At 50.0% G+C, this 24,934-nt stretch overlaps 1 protein-coding gene and 1 long non-coding RNA gene across 2 annotated transcripts in view; one reads left to right on the forward strand and one right to left on the reverse strand.

Moving 5' to 3' along the window:
• The window catches only part of GALNT17 (polypeptide N-acetylgalactosaminyltransferase 17), a 217,027-nt gene that overhangs the window by 36,628 nt on the left and 155,465 nt on the right, over positions 1–24,934 (reverse strand). The gene's annotated exons all lie outside the window — the stretch shown is intronic.
• On the forward strand, positions 9,640–11,905 carry LOC120323936. The gene is made up of 2 exons (XR_005564888.1): positions 9,640–9,778; positions 11,589–11,905. It is a non-coding gene; the product is annotated as an uncharacterized LOC120323936 (long non-coding RNA).

The raw sequence follows: 24,934 nt of genomic DNA on the forward strand, positions 1-24,934 counted from the left end.
AACCCTGTATCAGCATCCCGTTGATAACAGGGCTTTGTATCTGCTCACAAAGCATTTAATAACTTACCTTGTTCTCATTTGCTCTGTTCTGTCTGTCATGGTTTGGGTGCTTTTAAATGTCTTTAGAGCTATTTAGAATTACTCATCCTTCTGCAGCATGAAATGAGAATCTGAGCTCCAACTGCTGGTACAGAGCTTGTCACTGCTGGTTTTCATCTCGCTATAATTACTCCTGGGACAGATGTCTTCACCAGAGACACATGACTCAGCCTTCCCAGAGACCCACACGCTCCCCAGGTCTCCAACACCCTCCTGCCATAAGAAAATCTTGAGGGAAAAAGCTTCTCTTTGCCCAGAGAAGCTGTGGCTGCCCCATCCCTGGGAGTGTCCAAGGCCAGGTTGGACAGGGCTTGGAGCAACCTGGGCTAGTGGAAGGTGTCAGGGTTGGAACAAGGTGAGCTTTAAGATCCCTTTCAACCCAAAACACTCCAGGATTCTATGAAGGTGTTTGGGGTGATCCAATTCCTAAATCCCAGCTTTGCCCTGGGCTTTGTGCCAGCCAGGAGTCCAAGCCCAGCCTGGGTCCAGCGAGAAAGGGGCTGGCAGAGAAGGTCCAGCAGAAATCCCAGCAAGGAGACACAGCCCAGTCAGGGTGGACTTGCCAGGTCCCAGGAAGTTCATTTCCATGAAAACATACTAACATTTCCAAATTTCTTTTAATTCTCACCAGTCCCAGATAAAGGTACCCTGAAGAAACACAGACCCTGCTCTCCTGAAGCTCCTCAGGTCTGACTGGAAGCATTGGGAGGGGACACACCCCTCATTTAGCTGGGGATGCTCCTCCCCAACCCCACACAACCAGCAGTGAGCCCCTCCAGCAGGGTCAGTGGCAAGCCAGACTAAACCCAGCTGACTTAAGCTCTCCTAAGCTCCAGACATGTAGGAGGGAGGCAGGATTTTACTCCATCTGTGTTAAGACCAGACTTTACTGGGTCACACACGTGCTGCACAAAGCTCAGCCCAACCCCTGACGCTGCCAGTGGCATCTTGTGATGATGGCAGAGGGAGCTGGGTCTAGTCCCAGAGCTGTAAAATCCCTTAAAATGAACTAATAGCAGCTGTTAAACAAATGTATGGTTTAAAGGTAGCAATTAATTCCTGCATTGTCAGGGGTCCCAGCCCACACTCTTTGCAGACCCACAATTTAGGGGTGTTTGACTCCCTCCAAAAAGCAGCAACAATTACTCAGGACAATGAAATTGTAGTGGCTGTTTTTCTCCAGAGTGCTCTGCTTTGCCCAAACCCTATTGTTATATTTCATTTTCACACTGGGACTGTTTTCCCTTTTTTTGCATTTTCTAAATGAAAACCAAACCTCTAAGTTTTCACACACCAAAAAAGGAAAAGAAAGCTGCAAACCATTCTTTTCTTGCTTTTCCCCTCCTGCTCTGAAAGAAAGCACTTTAAACCAAAAGAGGGCAGGGTTAGACGGGATATTGGGAAGGAATTCTTCTCTGGGAGAGTGGGGAGGCCCTGGAATGGATTTCCCAGAGAAGCTGTGGCTGCCTCATCCCTGCAAGTGTCCAAGGCCAGGTTGGAGCAACCTGGGCTAGTGGGAGGTGTCCCTGCCCAGGGCAGGTGGGACTGGATGGGTTTTAACATCCCTTCCAACCCAAACCATTCTGGGATTCTGTGAAAAGCTTTTGACAAGTCAAATACTTTTGTAACCCGTTCATAGGGTATTTTTAATCTTCTTTTTTCTGCAAGGATGGCACTGCTCCTCCTCCCAGGCTGGAGGATCAGGGTGCAGTGGAGGTCTGGCAGCACTTGGGAGGGGATGGCTGGAGCCAACATTGTCACCTGTCCCCTCAGCACAGGACTCACGGACAGATGTGTCCATAGACCAGCTCTGAAGTGCCACAGCCGTGCCCAAAGTGACACCCTGCTCCCTCCTGGCTGTGCAAGGGCCACAACTGCCACACCACCTTAATCTAGTGCTGGGGTTCAGTTAACAGCCTAAACTGGGAGTGTTAACTCTGAGGCAGCCACTCAGCCAACCAGCCCATGTGCCCACAGTGTCCCCCTGAGGGCAGATCCTTCCCAAAATCCAAGACCAGCTTCTGCTATTCTTATATTTCCAGTCTCTCATCTTATATTGGGGTTTGCATTAAAGCAGGAAGAAGTCTTCAGCAGGGAGCATCTCTTCCCCTTCCATCACCAAGCCCATCACCTAAATTCCTGCACCCACAAGGAATGAGAGGCACCTCCCCAAAGAACTTCACCCCCCAACGTCAGGGTGAGGTGACTCATCCCTCAGAAGGCACTTTTGTCCCTCAGATCTCCAGAGATGGCCCAGATGTGGGGCCAGACACAGAGAGAGCTTTCAGGATAGGTGAGATGGATGTTATAAAATGTTGTAATCCCATCCACACATGGGATTGTTTAGGAAGAGCTTTTGTCAGGGTTGGCATCCCCACACTCTGGACTCTCTGGGGACCAGAGCACTCCTTTGTGTGTGTCTGGTTAAAGCAGCATATTTTGGGCCTAAGGCAATGCCTCTCCAAATCAACACAAAATTCCTACAAACCTCACCAGACATTGGATAAGAACTAAAATATTTAGTCACCAGAAAGAAGCTCAAGCTGTTATTAGGTCCTTAATAAGTAGAATAAACAGATTCACCTAAAAAAAAAAAGAGTGAAAAGCTTTTCTCTTTGCAGGCTGGACACAGCCACGGTGTGACTGAGGATGTGGGGGTGGGATCAGCCCTGGGATGCAGGAAGGAGCCCCCCAGCCTACATCCCCCTCCTCCTCCCTGCCACCAGGGCAAATTGCTCCAAAAGCAGTGATTTTAAAACAGGTTTTAAGCAAGGCTTGCTTGGGTTTGCTCACAAGAAAGTCCCCTTGTCCTTCACGGTCTCCCTGCTGTCGATGGAGAGGGACAGGCCCTGTCAGAGGATGAGCTGCACCCACAGGAGCTCCTCTCTTGCACTAATTAGGTTAATTAAGACTAAATATTTAATTTCTCCCCAACTCTGTGCAACAAATGCCACGGAAGAGGCTCTGCTCACCCTAAAACCGGGAATTGAGCTGCAAGGGCAGTTTGGCACACGCAGCCCAAGGGCTGGTTTACACCTGCTCTGAACTGCAGGAACAAACCCAAACCCTGCACAGCCACAGCCACAAGGAGATTCCCACTGTCCCAGCCACTGCTGGCCAAAGGATTATAAATTTCTGAGCTCATCTATTCAATAAAACCAAGGAAAATCCATAAACCAGCAGGAAACACGGGAAGAAAACAGCTTTGAGGAGAAAAGTGGTGACTCACTCGAGGATCACAAGGGCTGGTAGGAACTGGGCTAATCAGAGGATTTAAAGCCAGAATAATGAGCCCCAAATCTCCCAGGTTGAGCTGTCAGTCCATGACTCACATCCCCAGGGGGGGTCCCCCAAGCACCACCCCACTGCTGGCCCTCGCTGGGGTTTGCAGCTCAGAAGGGCAGGTTCAGGGGCACTTCCTGAGGAGCCACCAAAGGCAAGGAGGAATCAGAACCCAGAGCTGGGCAGATCAGATCTGGCATTCTGTGCTCGACCTCATGTGGCTTCACCCTGACTCCTAAATCTCCTGGCTTCAACCCACGGAAAAAAGACACATCCAAAGGAAAGGCACGTTCTTCCAGGGTTCTGCTGCTGCCATCTGCAAATCATTACTCCTCCTTCAGAAAAACAATTAAGTGCAAATGGCTACAAGAAGAGGAAGAAATTCCTTAGCTCCTTCCAGCAGGAATTTTTACCAGCAGCCAAAAAGGAAGAGAAAAGACATGTGGGCAGCAAGTGGCCACTGCAGTGGGGCACCTCCAAAGCTGAGGGGAAGGGAGAACAAACACCTCCTGCACCTCACTGCAGGAGCACAACCCACCTGACACCTTCCCAAAGCACTGAGTTAATAAAGAGGAGAGATTTAGGTGAGATATTGGGAAGGAATTCTTGGCTGTGAGGGTGGGGAGGCCCTGGCACAGGTTGGGCAGAGAAGCTGTGGCTGCCCCTGGATCCCTGGAAGTGTCCAAGGCCAGGTTGGACAGGGTTTGGAGCAACCTGGGCTGGTGGGTGGGATGACATGAGCTTTAAGGTCCCTCCCAACCCAAACCATTCTGGGATTTTAGGATTGCAAGACTTCCTACACACAGCTCATTCCCTCCCAGGGTCCAGCCAGAGCTGGAAGGAGCCAGCAAGAAACCAGGGATGTCTGACCCCAGCCCACAGCTTATGGGCTGGTGGGACAACTTGTGTCTTTGGCTTCACTTATCCTGGGAATGGGGGGGGGGGGGAATCCTGGCCCAAGGAAAGCAGCTGTTTGGTGACCACCTCATGTGATCTTTTACAACAATTTTTTTCCTTCCCAATGTGACTCACGAGACCGGAATGAGGGAGATTGTAAAATTAAAGAAGTTATCAGCCTCCCATCACTGGAAACATAAAATCCCTTTTTCTCTCCACTTGCAATTAAGAAGGAGCAACAGCAGATAAATGCTGAGCTGGTTCCTTCCCACCCCCACCTGATCTCCAGATAAATATTTCCTCAAACCCCCTCAGAGCAGCTGCTCCTGGTCTGCAGCACAGTGGTCTCTGCAGAAGAGGCTGTCTCCAGGAGAAGGATAAGGACAGAAAGAAAAAAAAAGGAGATAAAGAGGTGGGGAAAATGCTAAAAAAGAAGCAAAAACCTACAAAGCTGTTGCTGAGAAGCAACACAGGAAGGGAGATGAAAGGGACCAATTAACCCCTGTTGCTGGGTTTCAGCTGTACAGCCCCAGTTAACAGGGCTCCTGCTGGGAGTCACCGGGGATGGAATCGGCAGCAAATTGGGGATTCGAAGATTAAATCTCAGCTCGCTTGCCACTGCCCAGCCAGGCTGGGCTGAGCCTTTACTGTCACAGCTCGGTCCCCCTGAGCTGGGCAGGGCTGTCTGTCTGTCCTGAAGGACCTTATGGCATCCCAGAATGGGTTGGCTTGGAAGGGAACTTAAAGCTCATCTCATTCCAATCCCCCTGCCGTGGGCAGGGACACCTTCCACTAGCCCAGGTTGCTCCAACCTGGCCTTGGACACTTCCAGGGATGGGAAAGCTTCTCTGGGCAATCTGTGCCAGGGCCTTCCCACCCTCACAGGGAAGAATTCCTTCCCAATATCCAATCTACACATAACCTGTCTTGGTTTGAACCCTTTCCCTCTTGTCCTGTCTCTCCAGTTCCTGGTGAACAGTCCCTCTCCAGCTTCCTTGTAGCCCCCTTCAGACCCTGGAAGGAGCTGTGAGGTCTCCACACAACTGTCTCTTCTCCAGGCTGGACAGCCCCAACTTCCTCAGCCTGTCTCCAGAGAGGAACTGCTCCAGTCCTCTCATCAACTTTGTGGCCTCCTCTGGACTTCTCCAACCTTCAGTCAAGGTTGCTGCTGAGCAGGGATGGACCACGGATGAGACAGAGCCAGGGTGAGGATTGTGCTGACCTCCCTGTGCAACTCCATGTGTCTGCCCTCAGAAAGCTGGAACAAACACATCTGTGTTGTGACAATATATAACTCCCAGCTCTAGATGGACCAGTGGCCCTGATCACAACTGAGCCCAGCACTTCTCCAGTCTGTACCTCATCCCTGTGTCCATGGGGGAGTCATGAGAGACAGAGTCCAAACCTTTGCAATGTCAGGACAAACATCTCCTGCTGTCCCCCCTCCGCTGAGCCCGACACCTCATCACAGAGGTTGGTCACCTTTGATTTCCCCTTGTGGACTATTCCTAATCGCCTTTTTTGTCCTCCCAATGCTTGGAAAAGGCTTTCAGGATTAGTTGCTCCATCACCTTCCCAGGGATGGAGTTGAGGCTGACTGGCCTTTAATTCCCTGGACCCTCTTTCCTGTCCTTCTGGAAGGTGGGGGTGACATTTGCCCTCTTCCAGTCCTCAAGCACCTTTCCCAAGCACCAAAGACAACTGAGTGGCCTCTCAGTGCCATCAGACAGCTCCCTCAGCATCCCTCGGGCCCCCTGGATTTGAGTATGGCCAGTTTGTTTATTTATTCCCCAGCACAATCCTCCTCCAAGTCTTCTTTACTCCAGAGTCAACACAACTTCTCCAAGTCATCCGTGCTCCAGACTTTCCCTCTGGCCCTGGGGACCTGGGGTTCTTCAGGGCCAGTCTGACCAAGATGAAGGTGGCATTGAGGCCCTCACCCTTCTCCCATTGCCCTGCCCCTTCCAGCACCAGACCCACACTGTCCCTGCTCTCCCTCCACCATAGATCAACCCAGAGAAGCTTTTGGTGTTGCCCTCCACATCTGTCACCAGATTTAACTCCAGGTAGGCTTTGGCTTTCCCAATCCCACCCCTGCACACTTGGATAATGTCTGGATTCCCTCTGGGTGATCTGACTGCTTTCACCCTTGCAATGTTTTTTTACGTGTGGGTTTTGTCAGGAGCTCCTTGTTCATCCACACAAACCTCCTGCCACCTTTCCTTGACTTCCTGCATGTTGCAGTGACCCATGGGCACATGATCCTTGAAAATCAAGCCATCCACCAAGAAAATCAACCCATCCACCCAGGAAAATCAATCCACCCAACTGGACCTCCCTGTAATTTTTGTTCTTTATTTTAAAGGAAGGTCAATATAAAGTAACTCAGAGTATGGTGCAGACTTCCTGGATCTCCTCTCTGAGCTGAGAAGTCTCAGCGAGCTCTACCAAGGCTACCCTTAGATATCACACTGATAAAATAATATAGATTAGACATCACAGAGAGATGATTTGGGCTTTGTTTTTCTTGAGCATAAAAGTGCTAGAAGCAATTTTCCTCTCTTTTATCCAAACCTGAAACATATTATTGAGCTCTCTAGATTCCATTAAGGCATCAAAGCTGTGTTCCACACCACAGTTCTTTCAAAAAAAAATCCAAACTCCTAAGTCTGCTTCCAGTTTGAGCTGTCAAAATATTTTCCATAGGCAGTGCAGGTACACACTCACAACTGCCAGTCATTCCAGATGTCTTCCCTGGGAAGGACAGCTTTACTTTCCTACTTGCTAACTTTGAAATTCATTTTGTGGCCACACTTCTTCTTAATTTTCCAGGAAAGGCAAGTAAACAAGATGAGATTTGCAGGAGGACACCCACGTAAGGCATGTGAGAGACTGCACAGCAGCCACGTCACTGCTGCTCTGACAGGAACAGCCACAACAATTTGGGTAAATAAACACACCACTGGGGCTGGGCTTTCTCAGCAGGTATTAGGACAGCTTTAAAATCTTTGCTAAGTTCCCTCTGAGCCAAAAAAGTCTGCTTTAATCAGGTTTAGTAGTTCCCAAGAGCCTCTCCTGTTCACCCCAGTGTGGTGCTGCCACGTTTCCCTCTGTCCCAGCCATCAGTGTGCTCTCATTCCATCTTTCCCTTCTTCTTGGCTGGTTCCACACAGGGCTCTCCCCTGCCTTTCCATCCTCACACATCATCAAATGAACAGCTTAAAGCAACTGGAAGGGTTTTTTATAAACCATCCCAACGTTCTCCAAGGGTTTCTTCTATCTTTCAGTGAGGACTTTGAGTAAGACTTAGACAACTCATGACCAATTCCATCCCTTTGACAGTTTTTATATGGAAAAACCATGTTGAATTGTGGTAAGAAGCATTTGGATGATCCTGTGGGGCACAGGGTGGGACTCTTGGGGCTGGGCCTGTGCAGGGCTGAGGGTTGGACTCCAGGATCCTTGGGGGTCCCTCCCAGCTCAGCACATCCTGGGATTCTGTGACTCTGTGAGCTCGGCCCCTCTGAGATCCATTCAAAGCCAGGCAACCCAAGCCCAGCTCACTTAGACAAAGTTTTAGGATTACTAAAGGTTCTTAAGAGAGGAGCTGTTCACATCAGGCCCTAAAGCTCATCTCATCCCAATGCCCCTGACACAGGCAGGGACACCTTCCACTAGAAGCTGGAAGGTGGGTGACCGACATCGGGAATTTGGGTGCTCAGAGCTGGCAGTCTCCAGGTATGGTGTCACCTTGAAGAGAAGCATTTCCTCTTGCCCTCAAAGGTACCCTGGGTTAGTTAACAGTTGATTGTGCTTGGACAGGGGGTGACAGGGACAGGTACCACCCCAAACACCCCGCTGCCTCCACACCCTCTGGATTTGCTGCCGTGTCAAGGACACAGCAGGATCCACAATGCTCGGCTGCCCAAACCCAAACACTGCACTGTGCTCCTCAAGCAAACGCCCTGGATCCAACTCCCTTATGCCTCTTTTACAAATTGAGCTGCTTAATTAGTCCAGGGTGAGTTATTGCTCATATTAACTGGAAGCCCATGGATAAGCACCGTGGTGCTGCCTCGTTCAGCAAACGGGCTCCCAGGGCTGCTGTGCAGGAGGGCTCCAGCACCCTGCAAATTAAAGTCACTGACAAAATTTTCATGGTTTGGTCTTCATGGGTTTCAGTTTTTTATCTTGCTTCTTGCCTGCAAAGGCTTCCCAGCTGATGGCAGCTTGAACAGCAGCTCAGGCTTGTTTTGTCTCTTTTAAAACTGGTCTTGTTCAAAAAATGAGTAGAGAAGGCAATTCACGACATGGTTCACAGAATCCCAGGATGTGCTGAGCTGGAAGGGACCCCCAAGGATCCTGGAGTCCAACCCTCAGCCCTGCACAGGCCCAGCCCCAAGAGTCACCCCCTGTGCCCCAGAGGATCAGCCAAACCCTCCCTGAGCTCTGGCAGCCTTGGTGCTGTGCCCACTGTCCTGGGGAGCCTGGGCAGTGCCCAACCAGCCTCTGGGGGAAGAACCTTTGCCTGAGATCCAACCTGAGCCTGCCCTGACACAGCTCCAGCCATTCCCTGGCTGCTGTCACTCAGTGGTTGAAGGCTGATCTTGGAGGGCTTTTCCAACTTTAATGATTCCATGACTGCATGATTTCCTTTAATATCAGTCTGATAACAGTTTAATTTTATTTAATATTTAAAGTAGATGACAACCAGGCCAAAATACAGCCACGTCAGAGGCTCCCACCACTGCACAGCCATGGCTGTGCTGGGCCATGGTGGCTTTTGGTGCAGTCCTGGCTACTGAGCACTCCAAAAGATCCTCATTCTCAACCTGCCTCAAAGCTCAGCCTCAGGAATGTATATCCAAGCTCTTTGTGAATTATATGCTGCTCATTTTTATTATAAACTCACCATGTTTATTGTGTAGGCCCTGCCAGCCCCTTGGCAGGGACTGTCCCAGGCTGTCCCCAGCAGGACACGGCACCGATCAACCCAAGGTCTCCCCAACGTGCCCTTGATGGCCCTTTGCTGTTGCAGGTGCCACCAAAGGCTCAAGGGGAGGTATTTTTCAGGAAGGCTTGATTTGCAGAGTGAAAGGAGGAGGAAGTCTTTGGCAGGAGGAGCAGCTCCAACCTTGGCAAGAGCACAACCACCACCCACCGTGGCCTCCAGCCAGCATGGAGGGGTGGGAAGCTCAGCAGATCCTCCACACTGGCAGCATCTGGAATGCTAATGAACCTGTCACAATTACATGGTGTTACAACAACCTTGCAGAGCATCACAATGCTCCTTGGGGGTGCCTTCCAGCTCAGGTTATTCCATGATTCCACAACCATCTGATCGTGCCACAGGAAGTAACACGTGCTCTTTATTCTTGCAATCAGTGGCAACTAATTGGGAGCTGGATTTGTTGGGCTCTGTGTCCAAATATATTCTCTGCTGCATAAAAAGGGCACAGCAAAAGGCTTCTTGTTCCCATTTTAAAGCTGGGGAACCAAGGTACAAAATAGTTGCTCAAAATTACAGAAGGAGCCTGGAAACATCTGGAGACTGAGCCAAAATGCAAGTGCTGGTTTTGTGCAAAGGACTGACCTTTCCAATGCACTGGAAATAGGGGAAATCTTACATTTGCTGCAGAAAATAAGTAAAGATGGGAGGAATTAAGGAGGAAAAAAAAAAAAAGGAAAAAAATTTTGCTTTTTGCTTATTTAAAGCCCCAATCTGTGCTGCAGGAGACTGTGTGCCTGCTCACACCCAGGAGACTGGAAAGAATCACAGCCAGATGGGCAAATTCCCTACAAAAGGCTCATAAGGGACATGGAAATGGACCTTTTTTCCTGATCAGGAGGCTCAAACTGACAACATTCACTTTGCAGAAAAGTCATTTTCCAGCTTTGAGCCCTGCTCTGCAGCAAAGACGGGAAAATTCATGATGTCCCTGGAATGAAATGCAAGCCCAGAGCTGGGTGGGATGTTAAACTGCCTGGAATATCATCAGGCAGGAAGAAATGCTGGACTTTCAATTTACCCTCTGAATTTATTACAGCTGTGAACAGGAGGGAAACAGAGGAACAATAAGTTATGGTGGGTCAGTCTTTTTGGCAGCAGATTCCTAAATTTCAGCATTTTTAGCTGGTGTAAGGCTTGTTTTATGGAATCATCTTTGAGCAATGCCGGGCATTCACAGAATCTCAGAATCCCAGGATGTGCTGAGCTGGGAGGGACCCCCAAGGATCAGGGAGTCCAACCCTCAGCCCTGCACAGGCCCAGCCCCAAGAGTCACCCCCTGTGCCCCAGAGGATCAGCCAAACCCTCCCTGAGCTCTGGCAGCCTTGGGGCTGTGCCCACTGCCCTGGGGAGCCTGGGCAGTGCCCAACCAGCCTCTGGGGGAAGAACCTTTGGCTGAGATCCAACCTGAGCCTGCCCTGACACAGCTCCAGCCATTCCCTGGCTGCTGTCCCTGGTCCCCCCAGAGCAGAGCTCAGTCCCTGCCCCTCCTCTGCCCCTGCCCAGGAAGCTGTACCTGCAGTGAGGTCTCCCCTCAGTCTCCTCTGCTCCAGCTGAACACACCAAGTGCCCTCAGTGTCCTCATGCACCTTCAAATCAAGGCCCTTCCCCATCCTCATTCCCTCCTTTGGACACTCTCTAACAGCTACCATCTTTTTAATATTTACATTTTTACATTTTATAAATGTTCACGGCCAGGAGTTGGATTGATGATCCTTGTGGGTCCCTTCCCACTCAGGATATTCCATGACTCTGATTCTCTGGACAAGAAGGTCCCTTGCTCTGTTTCACACACAGGGAGACTCCCATCTCTTAAAAATAAAAGAGAAAACCAGCAAATAGAACACAACAACACAGAACAATTTGCCTGTACCCAGTATTGTAACATTTGCTTCAAAAGTTGGCTTTTATGACTTCCATGACCGTGTGAAAGTTATGAATACAAACCTGTTAAACCCAAGGCAATTCAGTTTGAAATTAAACTCTGAAGTATCCACTGTTTTTGAAGCTCATACTTCAAACATGTCAAATCTGTTAACACATGGATTTCATTCAAACAGAGATCTTGAAATGGTTATTTCCAGAAAATCCCAGCTCAGACAACCAACCCCCCTCACCGCTGCTGCAGGAATCAGTTGATCCCAACATCTCAGATATGTCCTATCATATATATCAGACATGGGAAATATGGATTTTACAGCCTCCTGGCTCCTGCCACGCTCCACAGGGATTCCTACAGAATCCTTCTGTGCCTTCAGCAGACCAAGGAATGATTTAATCTTGTCTCTTGGCCACGTTGCAGGGAAAGTTCCACTTGGAAGAGCTGCACCAGAGGCAGAAAATTGATGAAACCTGTGCTGGCACAGGTATGACCCAGCCAACAATGCTCCTTTCTGAACAGTCACCCCAGGATTTTTCTGAAGCAATGAAGAGTTCACAAGATTTTGGGGGCACCCTTAGAAGGCAATGCCAAATGCTGAAGGTGACAAAACCACGGCCAAGCCCTTAGAGTTTGTAAAAGAGCCACACTAACAAGCAAAAATCATAGAATGGAATCCACTCCAACACATCTCCTCCCTGTCAGCCTGAAAACAGAGATAATAAAGGATGTTTAACTCAGAGGTGATTTCATCCAACGTGACAAAACCCTTAAGTCATGTTGGCTTGAGGGAGACAAAGTCAGAGGCCAAAGCACTGACCTAATTTTGATTTACTCTTTCTAAGGAACAAAATGTGAGCACTGTGGACTCAGTCCTGCTCTGTGATATGCAAGAGGCAGGAGGAAGAAGAGAGGGAATGAAGCACTGTGACTTTGCTCCTCTGAACAAAAGGCAGGTCAGGAAACCAGAGGAGCAGCAGCATGGCCTAAATTGGAGCAAAATTAGGTATGTCATGGCAAGAGCATCCACATGCAGAGTCATCAACCCCAACAGGGAGGTGGCTGCCCCATCCCTGGAAGTGTCCAAGGCCAGGTTGGAGCAACCTGGGCTAGTGGAAGGTGTCCCTGCCCTTGGCAGGAGGTGGGACTGGATGGTCTTTATGGTGCCTTTCAACCCAAACCATTCCAGGGGTCTGTGACCACAAAACAGTGAAGCAGCAAATCCAACCCCACACCTGCAGCCCCACCTGAGGTGACCAGGGCACAGACAGAGCTGGTTTTAAGGACACTGAACAACTGGGACTCGAATCACCAAAATCTGGGTGATCTACACCCCCATCCTTGGTCATACTTCCAGCTCACCAGCACCCTCCTGCCGTTTCAGGGATGATCACAGGATCACACCATCATTCAGGTTGGGAAAGCCCTCCCAGCCCATGGAGTCCACCCTGTGCCCCATCCCCACCTTGTTCCCCAGCCCAGAGCACTGAGAGCCACCTCCAGTCCTTCCTTGGACACCTCCAGGGGTGGGGACTCCACCACCTCCCTGGGCAGCCCCTTCCAGTGCCTGACCACCCTTTCCATGGAGAAATTCCTCCTGATGTCCAACCTGACCCTCCCCTGGCACAGCTGGAGGCCGTTCCCTCTCCTCCTGTCCCTTGTTCCCTGGGAGCAGAGCCCGACCCCCCCCTGGCTCCCCCCTCCTGTCAGGGGTTGCAGAGCCAGAAGGTCCCCCCTGAGCCTCCTTTTCTCCAGGCTGAGCCCCCCCAGCTCCCTCAGTTGCTCCTCAGGGGACTTACAAAGTGTAGCAGGTAAGGAAGGTCAGGTTGGTCAGAGTGGGAGTCCCACACCTCCTTCCCCTCATCCAGTGTCCCCACGAGCAGCCCCTGTGACCACACTGTGTCCTTGCACATGGCTCACACCAGCACCATGGTGGGCTGGAAGATATTTATTCCATGCCAAATCCATGATTTACACCACTATAAAAGCAGCAGGTTGGCTGCATCTCCTCTTCCATAGCACTTTGCACCCATCTGAGAGTCCCAATTCAGGCCAGATCTTTCCTTTGTCCCTGACCACTCTCTCCACGAGCTCAGTTGGTCAATAGGATGTGCCTCCTTTCCTGGCAAAAACAAGCCTAAGAGTCAACAGGAGTTCAGATCCATAACAACAAAATGATGGAAAAAATCGGAATAGAAAGAGCCAGAAAGCTTTTTTTCTTGGCTGCTGCCTGGGAAGAAATAAATGCTGTTGGCCAGCTCAGCATCACAAGTCAATATTTTCCTGTACTAGCTGAAACTTCATAAAGACAATAAGAGCAATTGCACTGCACAAACATTTCAGATCTTTTTTGGATTCTTTTATGTGAGGAAAAATAGAAAAAAAATCGTTTCAATAAAAGTTTGAAAGGAAAACTAAGTTGGAAAACCTAGGAACTCAGAGGCAGTTAATGACACCTTTTGTTTGTGCTGGGCAAGATGCCTGGAATGCCTAAAAGTCCCTTTCTTTTCCCTGATCAAGTAGGCAGCCATTCAAGTGCCCCAAAAGCCCAACCCCAGGGGTTGGGAAGTGATTAATCCTGCACCAGCTGACCTGCTGCCATCCTTAATGTGTTTTTCCAGATAAAATTAGAAAACGCTTCATTCTCCCTTTAATTTGTGGGATATTCACCTGCATTTGCAACACTTATTAGAGTAACTCAGCTAAAAAGTGAACATGAAGTTGGGTTTCATTTCCCACACCATGTATCATGTTTTAATTCATTCTCTAACTGCTTATAGCTCTTAGCACAGTGCCAAGCTGAGGCTTGTAAGCATATCCGGAATTTCAGGAAAGCTATTCCTGCAAGAGCATTTTGGCAGAGAAGAAGTGTTTTTCCAGGCCCCTGGTTTGGATTGGAATCCAGGGACAGTGGGTGTTGTCCAGGTTGGCTGAGTGAGAAGCCAGTCCCACCAAAGCAAAGGAAAAGTGGAAGAGGTTCTCCCAGCTCTCCCAGCTCTGCATTTGTGGCTTTTCCAGAGGCAACGGGAACAGACACCGAGGGACACCTTCAGCATCAAACACCTCGGCCCTTGGTCCACTCCAGGAACTCCTCACCCAGCTGGATCCAAATAATCCACATCCACGTGGGTGTTTTGGGGCTGTTACACAGAAAGGGGGTATTTTGTTAGACTTAGAGCTGCTGGGAATGGTTTGACACTTGGAAGGGAAGGGACACAGCCTGTGGAGGCAGGTGGATCCAGCCCCACCTCCACAGGGAAGAAGCACCAAGAAATTCCCAGGTCCCCCGAGCTGTGGAGTTACCCCCCAAGAGTTTAGGGCACCATAAAAGTTCCATCCAACGTTTTCTTTTGAGGCAAGTAATCTATTATGGGCACAGTTTTCCATCAGCTGCGTGAAACCAAGGAAAACATTCCCACAAGGAGAAAGTTTCGGTGCTTTCTTCCAAGGAATTTTGCAGCCAACTCGGTGCAAACATGCAGAACTCACACCACGAGGGCCCTGCCTCCGGCCAGCACGGGCTGTGCCTTCCTTCTTCTTAAATGGGAAAAAAAGCGCTTCATTTTCTAAATTTGGTTTCCGTTTCACAGTCAGGAAAAGAATATTCCACGTGTCCTCTCTCCTCAGTGAAAGTATTGCACGTAATTCCTGCAGCAGCTGGTTTTATTTCGGGAATTTTATGTCAAGCAACTGGCACAAGGGAGACATGGGATGTGCAGTAAAATGGGGAGAAGTATTTACAGCATGTTTATTCTGACTTCTGGAAAGGTTCACTAAGGTCCAAACTATTCTTCTGGATGGGGAATGTGGCTTTTGCTGCCAGTGGTTTCCCCCTGAATTCAGCCCAGAGACAGAAATACCTCGAAAAACTAAGAGCTTTATATTCACTTCTTTATTGAGCCTGAAATAATCCCGCATTTCTATGCATGGCACAATCCATATTTGAACAAGAGAAGTGGGAAAGCACATGAAATCCAGTGATTTGTAACTGAAGATTGAGAAAAAAGCAGATATTTTATGTGAGGTTTGAGTTTTTTACCGTGAAAGCAGCAGGGGGAGAAAATGCAAATGAATTTATAAGCATGATCTTTCCTTAAATCCTTTCCAGGGAATCAGGAAATAATCAGGTTTGGGAAAAGTTTTGATAAGCAGCTTTCCAGCATGGAAATAATATTTTTTGTGATAATGTTGGCCAGTGGCAGAAGCAAATGGCTGTTTGGGGGACTTTGCTCTACTAGGACAGGAAATTCCTTCTAGCAGGATCTGCTCAGAAAGCTTCATCCAAGCCTGCAACACCCTGAAGCTCTCCAGCACTTTTCCTCCAAATTCCTGGCATAATCCAAACAGGATTTGGTTACCAATGATGAGTTTTTCCCTGAATTTTCAGATCATAAGCATCTCTGTAACACCAGACGGGTGGAGAAGAGGATGGAGAAGAGGATGCTGATTGCAGAACCACAGCAGCATTTGAGTGGGAAAAGCCCTCTGAGACCATCAAGCCCAACAGGTCCCCCAGCACTGCCAAGGCCACCACTGACCCACGTCACAGAATCACAGAATCCCAGAATGTGCTGAGCTGGGAGGGACCCCCAAGGATCCTGGAGTCCAACCCTCAGCCCTGCACAGGCCCAGCCCCAAGAGTCCCCCCCTGTGCCCCAGAGGATCAGCCAAACCCTCCCTGAGCTCTGGCAGCCTTGGGGCTGTGCCCACTGCCCTGGGGAGCCTGGGCAGTGCCCAACCAGCCTCTGGGGGAAGAACCTTTGCCTGAGATCCACCCTGAGCCTGCCCTGACACAGCTCCAGCCATTCCCTGGGTGCTGTCCCTGGTCCCCCCAGAGCAGAGCTCAGTCCCTGCCCCTCCTCTGCCCCTGCCCAGGAAGGTGGAACTGCACTGAGGTCTCCCCTCAGTCTCCTCCAGCTGAACACACCAAGTGCCCTCAGTGTCCTCACACACCTTCAAATCAAGGCCCTTCCCCATCTTCACTGCTCTCCTTTGGATGCTCCCCAAGTGCCACATCCACATGGCTTTTAAATCCCTCCAGGGATGAGGACCCCACCACCTCCCTGGGCAGCTGTGCCAGGGCCTGACCACCCTTTCCATGCAGAAACTTTCCCCAACATCCAACCTAAACCTCCCCTGGCACAGCTGGAGGCCGTTCCCTCTCCTCCTGTCCCTTGTTCCCTGGCAGCAGAGCCCGACCCCCCCCCGGCTCCCCCCTCCTGTCAGGGGGTTGCAGAGCCAGAAGGTCTCCCCTGAGCCTCCTTTTCTCCAGGCTGAGCCCCCCCAGCTCCCTCAGCTGCTCCTGCTGCTCCAGCCCCTTCCCCAGCTCTGTTCCCTTCCCTGCACACGCTCCAGCCCCTCAGTGTCGTGAGGGGCCAAAACTACCCCCAGGATCTGAGGTGTGGCCTCACCAGTGCCCCACACAAGGCACTGCCCTGGTCCTGCTGCAACCCATCCTCCAAAAGATGCCCCTCTTCCAGGAGGTTCCTTTAGCTTTCTAATTTCCCAGGGTGCTAATTCCCAGGGTGAATAACCACTGGCTGCAGCTCTGCCTGTGCAGCATTTCCCACTTCATTCCACGTGTGTCAGAACCCACTCACCGGGGCAAAGCCTTGGATCTGGTGCCCTACATCGAGCAGAGCCAGCCCACAGCAGCTCTGGGGGCTTACTCCTGGTTTATTGTAAATACAGAGCTTTAAACACAGCCATTTTTGATCTCAAATCAGAGGGAGAATAATAAAATAATCCACTAAAGATGGGAGCTGGGAAGACGTGGTGACTAAAAGCAGCCTTTGTTGGGAGGCTCAGCTGGCTCTGAACCAGAGAGCTCTGACTGGAGAAGGAGAAAGCAGTTAATTTGTTCTGCTACTAAAACACAGATTAAAGTACAAGGCTAAAGCACAGTAAATAACACCGTGTTCCTTATCAAAGCCAATCGAATGGTTGTAGAAAACAAACAGAAACATTTTATAATTCAAGTGGAAAAGGGAAGGAGGTTGAATTTGCACAGACAGACCCAGGCATGGGGTTTTTCACAGGATTTTCCTCTCCAGGAGAGGAGCAGCACCAACCTGCCTTCCATTCAGGACACACTCGGCGTGCTGGCAAGTAATCCATCACTTCAAGCTCCTTTTTCTTCCTTCCAGTAATTATTTAGAGTTCACAGTGTATTAATTTAATGGTAGATCTCATCTACATCTCATGCTAAAAACTCACATTCAATCAGAGATCAGCCTCACGCTTCCTAAGCAGCCCCTTCCCTCGGCGCTGGGATTTGCTGGACTCTGGAAGTGCTGGGAAGGACAAGGGGCTGTTACCTGCAGGTCCCCAACCCCAGTGACTCTTCTTCAGTGAGTGTGGGGCAGTTTATCCAGTTCAGACAACAATATATCCCACAAGGAAAGAGCTGGAAGAAGGCAGGGTTGGATGGGATACTGGGAAGGAATTGTTCCCTGTGAGGGTGGGGAGGCCCTGGCACAGGTTGCCCAGAGAAGCTGTGGCTGCCCCAGCCCTGGGAGTGTCCAAGGCCAGGCTGGAGCAACCTGGGCTAGTGGAAGGTGTCCCTGCCCATGGCAGGGGTGGGACTGGATGAGCTTTAAGGTCCCTTCCAACCCAAACCATTCTGGGATTCTCTGATTGTAACACAACTGATGTCACACAGTGACAGAAACAAGAGAGTGATCTGGGGATACAACCAGGGGCCTCCCAGCATTTGTGAATCCCCCACATCCCTTTCCCAAAGAATGGTTCCCTAACAAATGACCCCCCCTTCCCTCCCAGCCTACTGCAAACCCAAACCTGCCACTTTGCTTTTCATTTGAATCACAAGAGACACTTTAGGGAGTAACAAATCGAAGGGATTCTTGCCCTATATATTTTCCCAACAATAATTTGCTTTGCTTTATGCAAAATCTGTCATGAATATGTATTCCAACAGCAGCAGACATAAATCAGGGCTCAGGGTGAATACACAGCATGCAGCTCCTCAATTAGAAACCTGCCTTCCCTGGAGGTTTAAGCAGACTTTGCACAAAAACACCAGGAGCCACCTTGTCCTGGGCAGCAGGAGTTTCAGGAGTGCAGTGCCCTGGGCTCCTCATGCTCCAAGAACCTTCCCCACTGCCAGGTTTGCTGGGCTTCCCTCTCAGAGCTGTGTCACAATGTGCAGTGTTTGCCAGAGCACCCACTCCCAGCCACTCCCAGGTCACAGAGGTGTCACCTGGGATGCTCGTCCTCAGCTAAAAGCACCTGTTTGAAGGAGTTTGGTGATGCTCTCACAGGGATGTGGAGCAAAGGGACCTTTAGGCTGCCCCAGGTTGGAGTAATTCCAGGAGAGGGAGACGATTTTTCACGGCATTTTGAAATGAAGAAGCAATTTTCATTAATGTGGCATATTTTAGACCAGATATAAAAGATGCCCCGTGGCTCTGGCACAGGCCAAGGTCACACCAGAAGGGTTTGGCACTGGGACTGTGGACATCAACTCACCCCAGCAAAGCTCCTGTGGCCCAGACCGAACAAATCCCTGCCTGGAGACTGAGCCTGGCTGCCACAGCCTCACTCACAGCTCCTGGAAATGAGATCTCTGCCTGACACGTGTGGTTCTCCCCCTGAGATAACCCCTCTGCCTGCACCTGGGGGCTCACTGGGCTTCTTTTGCTGTCGAAATAACCAGAATTGCATCTTCCCCTGCTTTTAGAAACCTGACCAAACTGGGAGTCTGAGCACAGCAGCAGGGCAGGGGGAGCAGGAGGGCAGGGGAGCCCCAGGATGGGAATGGGAGAGCAGGAGAACAGGGGAGCTCCAGGAGGGAATGGGAGAACAGGGAAGCCCCAGGATGGGAATAGGAGAGCAGGAGGGGAGCCCCAGGATGGGAATGGGAGGGAAAGAGGGCAGGGACATCCAGGAGGGAATGAGAGAGCAGGGCAGGGGAGCCCTGGGATGGGAATGGGAGAGCAGGAGGGCAGGGAGAACCAGGAGGGAATAGGAGAGCAGGGCAGGGGAGCTCCAGGAGGGAATGGTAGAGCAGGTGAACAGGGGAGCTCCAGGATGGGAATAGGAATGGGACAGAAGAAGGGCAAGGAAGCCTCAGAATGGGGATGGGAGAACAGGAGAACAGGGAAGCCCCAGGATGGGGATGGGAGAGCAGGAGGGAAGGGAGTCCCAGGAGGGAATGGGAGAGCAGAAGGGAAGGGAAGCCTCAGGATGGGAATGGGAGAACAGGAGAACAGGGAAGCCCCAGGATGGGAAGAGGAGAGCAGGAGGGGAGCCCAGGATGGGAATGGGAGGGAAGGAGGGCAGGCACATCCAGGAGGGAATGGGAGAGCAGGGCAGGGGAGCCTCAGGAGGGAGTGGGAGAGCAGGGCAGGGCAGCCTCAGGAGGGAGTGGGAGAGCAGGAGAACAAGGGAGCCCCAGGAAGGGAATGGGAGAGAAGGAGAACAAGGGAGCCCCAGGAAGGGAATGGGAGAGAAGGAGGGCAGGGGAGCCTCAGGAAGGGAATGGGAATGGGACAAAGGCAGCCCCACCCCTCCCCACAGCCCAGATCCTGGGAAACACAACACTGGTTGAGCAGAGCCCAGTCCAACCTCATGGGAACCAGCAGGCACTGGAGCCTTCAGCAGGTGCCAAACCTGAGCTAAATCCCTCGTTATATCCAGCTCACAGGCTTGGAAAGGCCTCTCCCATGGAAAGGGGGACTGAGAGCAGAGCTGAGTGTTATTGCAATCCCAGCATCAATCCCACAGTCCAGAGGAAGGTTCAGTTCCACTGGGAATGCTGGTTTGTCTCAGATACCATCCAGAAGCATCACTTCAAAGCAGCAGCAGTTATCCAAACACAAAACTGATGAGACACCCACGGCAAATTCATTTTTAAATACTCTACTGAACCACCCCAGAGAAGGGGATTATTTCCTGTATCATGAGTGGGCAGGAACACACATCTCCCAGAGATCCTGATAGCAGAGCAAGGCTGATGTCACCCACTCAACTGACTGCAAACATTGAGACAACAACCAGCAGAAGGCCAGGACAAGTCTCAGGAGGATGAGCCAACTGTATCACAAAGGACAAGCACATTCCTGTCTGCACCTCATTGTGCTGAAGGCATCTAGAAAGGAGAATGCAGGTCCCTGCCCTGGAAGTGATGCTTCTAAACATGTCCTCCACGCTCCCAAGATTTCCTCTGTGATGTCATGTTTGTGTTCCCCTACTTAGGAATTCATCCTGCCCGTGGCTGCTTTTTCATCAGCACCTGTTTCATCATCAAGCAGGGTCTCAGCAACAACCTTGGGTTTTCTAGTTCCTGAAATCCAGCAATACTCTGCTCTGGGGACATGCCAATAATAACAATAAAGATCCCAGAGCTCCAGACATCACAGATATCCACATCTCGTTTCAGGAGAAAATTTCTACCTACTCAGGAAAATGTCAGGATAAAAACTGCATTTTTATACCTGCAAAACTCCTAAATCCAGGTGGCTTTACCCTGTTTCATGTAAGATTTCCCCTTAACTAACACCCAGGAGTTGCCACTTTCTGCCTGCAGGGAATTCGTTCTGGATCAGTTCAAAAAGCAGGAGAGCAGAAAAATGGGCATTTTCTAGGAAGTTTAGTTATTACCTGCTGCCCTGCATGTGGGGAAATATGTTAGTTCACTTTTTAAAGATATAATCACATAACTTCAGGCCATCTCCAGAATTTAAACAGCAATTCTTATGCAACATGCAAGGCAAGACGTGGTGAAGTAGGTTTTCTATTTGGACATGCTCAGGAGGAACCTTTGCTGGCTTTAAATAGCATTTCAAAGGAACTGAGATCCAAGAGAAAAAGTAGATAATGACAGTCTGGGAGTGAGACTTTACAGGCAGGGCCTCCCTGTGCATGGGGTGATCCCAAAACCTCACTGGGATCACCAGAACTGGTGATGGATCCCAGAATATCCTGAGCTGGAAGGGACCCACATGGATCATCCAGTTCAGCTCCTGGCCCTTGCACAGGACACCCCAAGAATCAGTTCCAGCACAGGATGGTCCAGCACTGGGTGGGCATTAAAAAGTCAAACTTTTATTGAAATGATAAACAAGGGTGAAGCAACTATCTAGGGTTTTTTTGGATGTGAAGCATCTGGCACTTCCACAGTGTGCCACAAGGATTTAGGATGAGTGGATTGATGGTCTCATTGCTTGCTGGAAGGCAGGAACTGTCTCCCTTTGATAGTTCAGGCTTGTGGTGTCGTGTTTGCTGCCTTCAGACCCTTCATGTGAGGTCACGGAGATGTGTCTTTGCTGACCCAGCCCCAGGCCTGGGAGGTCCCAGCTGTCCCACTTGCCTCCAGCATCCTCAGTATCTTTTCTTTTTCCTTTTTTTAAAGCAACATTTCAATCGCTCTTAGAAGAGAAACATCTTTTCTAAGGAGGGGACAATTCCTCAAAGCTGCTTTTCCTGACACTGTAAATGTCTCCTGCAGTCATTTTTTTTCACCTGGTGCATCAATTCTGCTCGTCTCCTTTCTAACCTGCTGCTCATGTGAAAGAACAAATCCTGGCAAGAACAGCAGTGCCAGAAAAGGCATTTCAGAGAATCACAGAATATCCTGAGCTGGAAGAGACCCACAAGGATTAGCGAGTCCAACTCCTGACTGCCTTTTTTTTTCAAGCTGTCTGCTCTGTTGGCTGCCTCTCCCCAACTCATCAAGGCAGAGTGCATGTCCCTGCTACCTGGGCCTCAGCTTTCAGATGAGCACAGGCTTTTATGGCCCAGCTAAACCCCCCTGAAGTGACTTCAAATGAAAGTGCTGGTGCATCAGAGCCCGAGTGCCAAGTGCAGCACCCGCAGAAGGAAACGGATTTCATCCTCCAGCATCTCTACCAGTGATGCACAAAGGAAGGGTCAAATGAGGAGCAACAGCAGGAAAAAAAAATCAAACAGAAAAATCTGGAGCGTCTGCCAGTCTTGCCTTTTAACTGGCTCAGCTGGGTTGGCAGGGACAGCAGCGAGGAGGAGGAGGAGCAGGAGGAAGTCAGGCCCAGTAATCTGATTACAGGGGATTAAAGGACAGAGATTGAGACAGGAAGGGGGTAAATGGTTAACAGAGACCACACTCCTCAGAGCAGAAGAGAGAACACTGTCTGCCTTGATGATGAAACGAGTGTAGTTTTGACAGATCTGGGGCTGCTGTGCTTAACCTCTCCTGCAAGGAGATTTTGAGCTGATTTGCTCTGTCAGAAGAAATCCTTCCCCTCCGTACGAGGATTTAGCTGCAGGCGGGAGCAGAAACAACTTGGAAATCACTTGCTGTAAACCTGTGTGCATCTTCTGTGCTTTCTGGCTTTCCCAGAGCCGTCCTGCAAACACACAGGAGCTGTGGAGCAGGGCCACATGGACAGAGGGGAAACCAGGCCTGGGAGATGCAGCTCCTCAGCCGTCCCCAGCACCGGCATCACCCTCAGGCCTCGAGTCAAACTCCCACTGCAGGAGTGAAACTTCAGCAGGATGAATCACTCCAAGTGCCCAACTCTTTCTTCACCTTATAAAGCACACATATCCCTCCTCCAGGGTTTTTCCACGAGATTTGGAAGAGGAGACCTTTCAATAAGAAACCCGGAGCATCACACGGACACAACCAGCAAATACGGGGGGGCCACTGCAGGAAAACGGGGGGAAAACAGGTGGGGGGAAGAGACTGAGCAGAAACAACACCCAGGAGTCCTCCCTTTGCCTTCAGCTCAATTCAGGCCTAGGTTTTTAAGGGAAGTGGAGCTGGATGTGGCCAAGAACCAGAGCTTGGTGAAGAGGAGGAATGTGCAGTGCTGCTGCCCCAGAGCTCAGTCCCAGCCTTGGGCAGAGATGGGGGTGACACTTGGAGCCACAGGCAGCCTCCTCAAAATTTAATAGCCCTCAGGGGACTTTTCATCCAGTAATTAACCCAGGAACCTGTTGAATAAGTGAACTTTTAGCAGCAGCCAAGCTTCCACACACACTGGGAAGCAGCACCTCCTTCGGTGTTTCCAAACCCCTCTGTGCTCCCAGTGCAAGGGCCAAGGAAAAGCAACTCTGTGTCACTGGTTTTGCAGCTTTTCCCACATCCTCCTCCATCCAGCTCCAGACACCCTCTCTGCTGAGCTCTTTCCCATGCAGGAGCCCTTTTTCCCCTCCATCACCCCCCTGCCCTCCTCTGAACCATTTCCAACTCAAAACTCTTTTCCAGACAGAAGTCCTGGAGCGACACAGCCCAGTCAGGGGGTGGGCAGCCAGAGCCGTGTCCTGCTTTTATTCTCAGCTCTTTTCCTGCTAAATCCCTTTGGTTTTGCTGTCACTGACTCAGAGCTGCTGTTTCCAGGAGCTGCCCACCATGAGCCCTGGTGAGCCCAGTCCCCAGCTCAGCGTTCCGTGAGGCTCAGGATGGACATCACAGGGAAATCTGGGAGGGCTCTACAGCCCTACATCAAACAGGGGTCGACCATCACAACACTTCTAACAGAGAAATCTGCACAACTGCATTTGTAAGTCCAGAATCACAGAATATTCTGAGCTGGAAGGGACCCCCAAGGATCACGGAGTCCAGCTCTCATGTGAACAGCCCGGACAGGGATTGCCTGTTCACCTCTGAGAGCCACAGACCCTTCCAAGGGATTAGCAAGAGCATTTGTAGCATTTTTTTCATGCCTTTCACAATCAGATATTCTTTGCAGCCTGTTGTATTTACATGAGACACATTTGCCAGGAGCTAAATGCTTTCGATGACAACCATCTACTATGAGCTGCTTATTCAGAACAAAGCTCTCCTCCCTCCCTCCCTCCCGGTGATGCTTTCCAGGAATGGAAGCAGCCAGTCCCCCAAAATGCCCCAGGATTTACTCTTAACTGGAATGGAAGTATGGGGAAAAAAAATCTTTGCAGTTGTTGGGATGTGCTCAGAAAAGCTCAGCATCATCCCCTGGGTGCACTGCCTGGAGATCTCCAGCCTTGGGTCACGTTTCCCTGTAGCTATAAAAGGATATTGCTCTTCCATAAACCTCCATGGATTTACACCAGCAGGGGAAGTACAACCTGAACATCAGCTCCACCAGACATAACTACTCAGTTATGCACAGCTCAAATAATGGACCTGAGGGCTGTATATCTGCTCGGAGAGCACGTGCTCTGCACCACCTCAAATGTGGCCATAAAACAAGGAGTTTTATGAATACCTGTTGTTTAGTTAATCATGGATTTATTTCAGAAAACTGAATGCTGGAAGTCAGATCAACTTCAGAAGAAAAAGGAAGAGAGATACAGTTTTATGAGAAGATAAAAAAAGAGGTTTATTATGTATTAGTGTTATAGTTCCTCCTTCAGATGTTTCAATGTCTAATGAAATTTAAAGCTCTCTCTGTATCTTCCTCCCTCCTCTGCAGTGATGATTGCCTTTAGATATATACACCAGTTACAGTAATATAACCCAAAATGATGACATGCCATAGGTGTTTTATTATGCATTCAGTTTTTTAGGACTTGGATTCCAACTGCACCGCAGGAGCCTGGTCAGTAAAGCTGAGAGAACTTCTGCAAAGGCAGCAAAAACCGACAATTTCCCATTTCAGATCCCATTTTCAAACATATCTCCCCCTTAAATGTTACAGGGCTTCTAAATTTGATACCAATAAACACATTTTTCCCTTTATATGTATCACTGAAAGAGCCCAGCAAATCCATTAAACACACTGTTCCCAAACCAAATGAAATCAGAGCAGCCCAGGCAAACTCTTGCTCAGGTATGAGGTGGATAG

Source organism: Pipra filicauda, unplaced genomic scaffold (assembly GCF_003945595.2).
Source record: "Pipra filicauda isolate LSUMZ 115617 unplaced genomic scaffold, ASM394559v2 scaffold382_size682953_pilon, whole genome shotgun sequence".
Lineage (NCBI taxonomy): Eukaryota > Metazoa > Chordata > Aves > Passeriformes > Pipridae > Pipra > Pipra filicauda.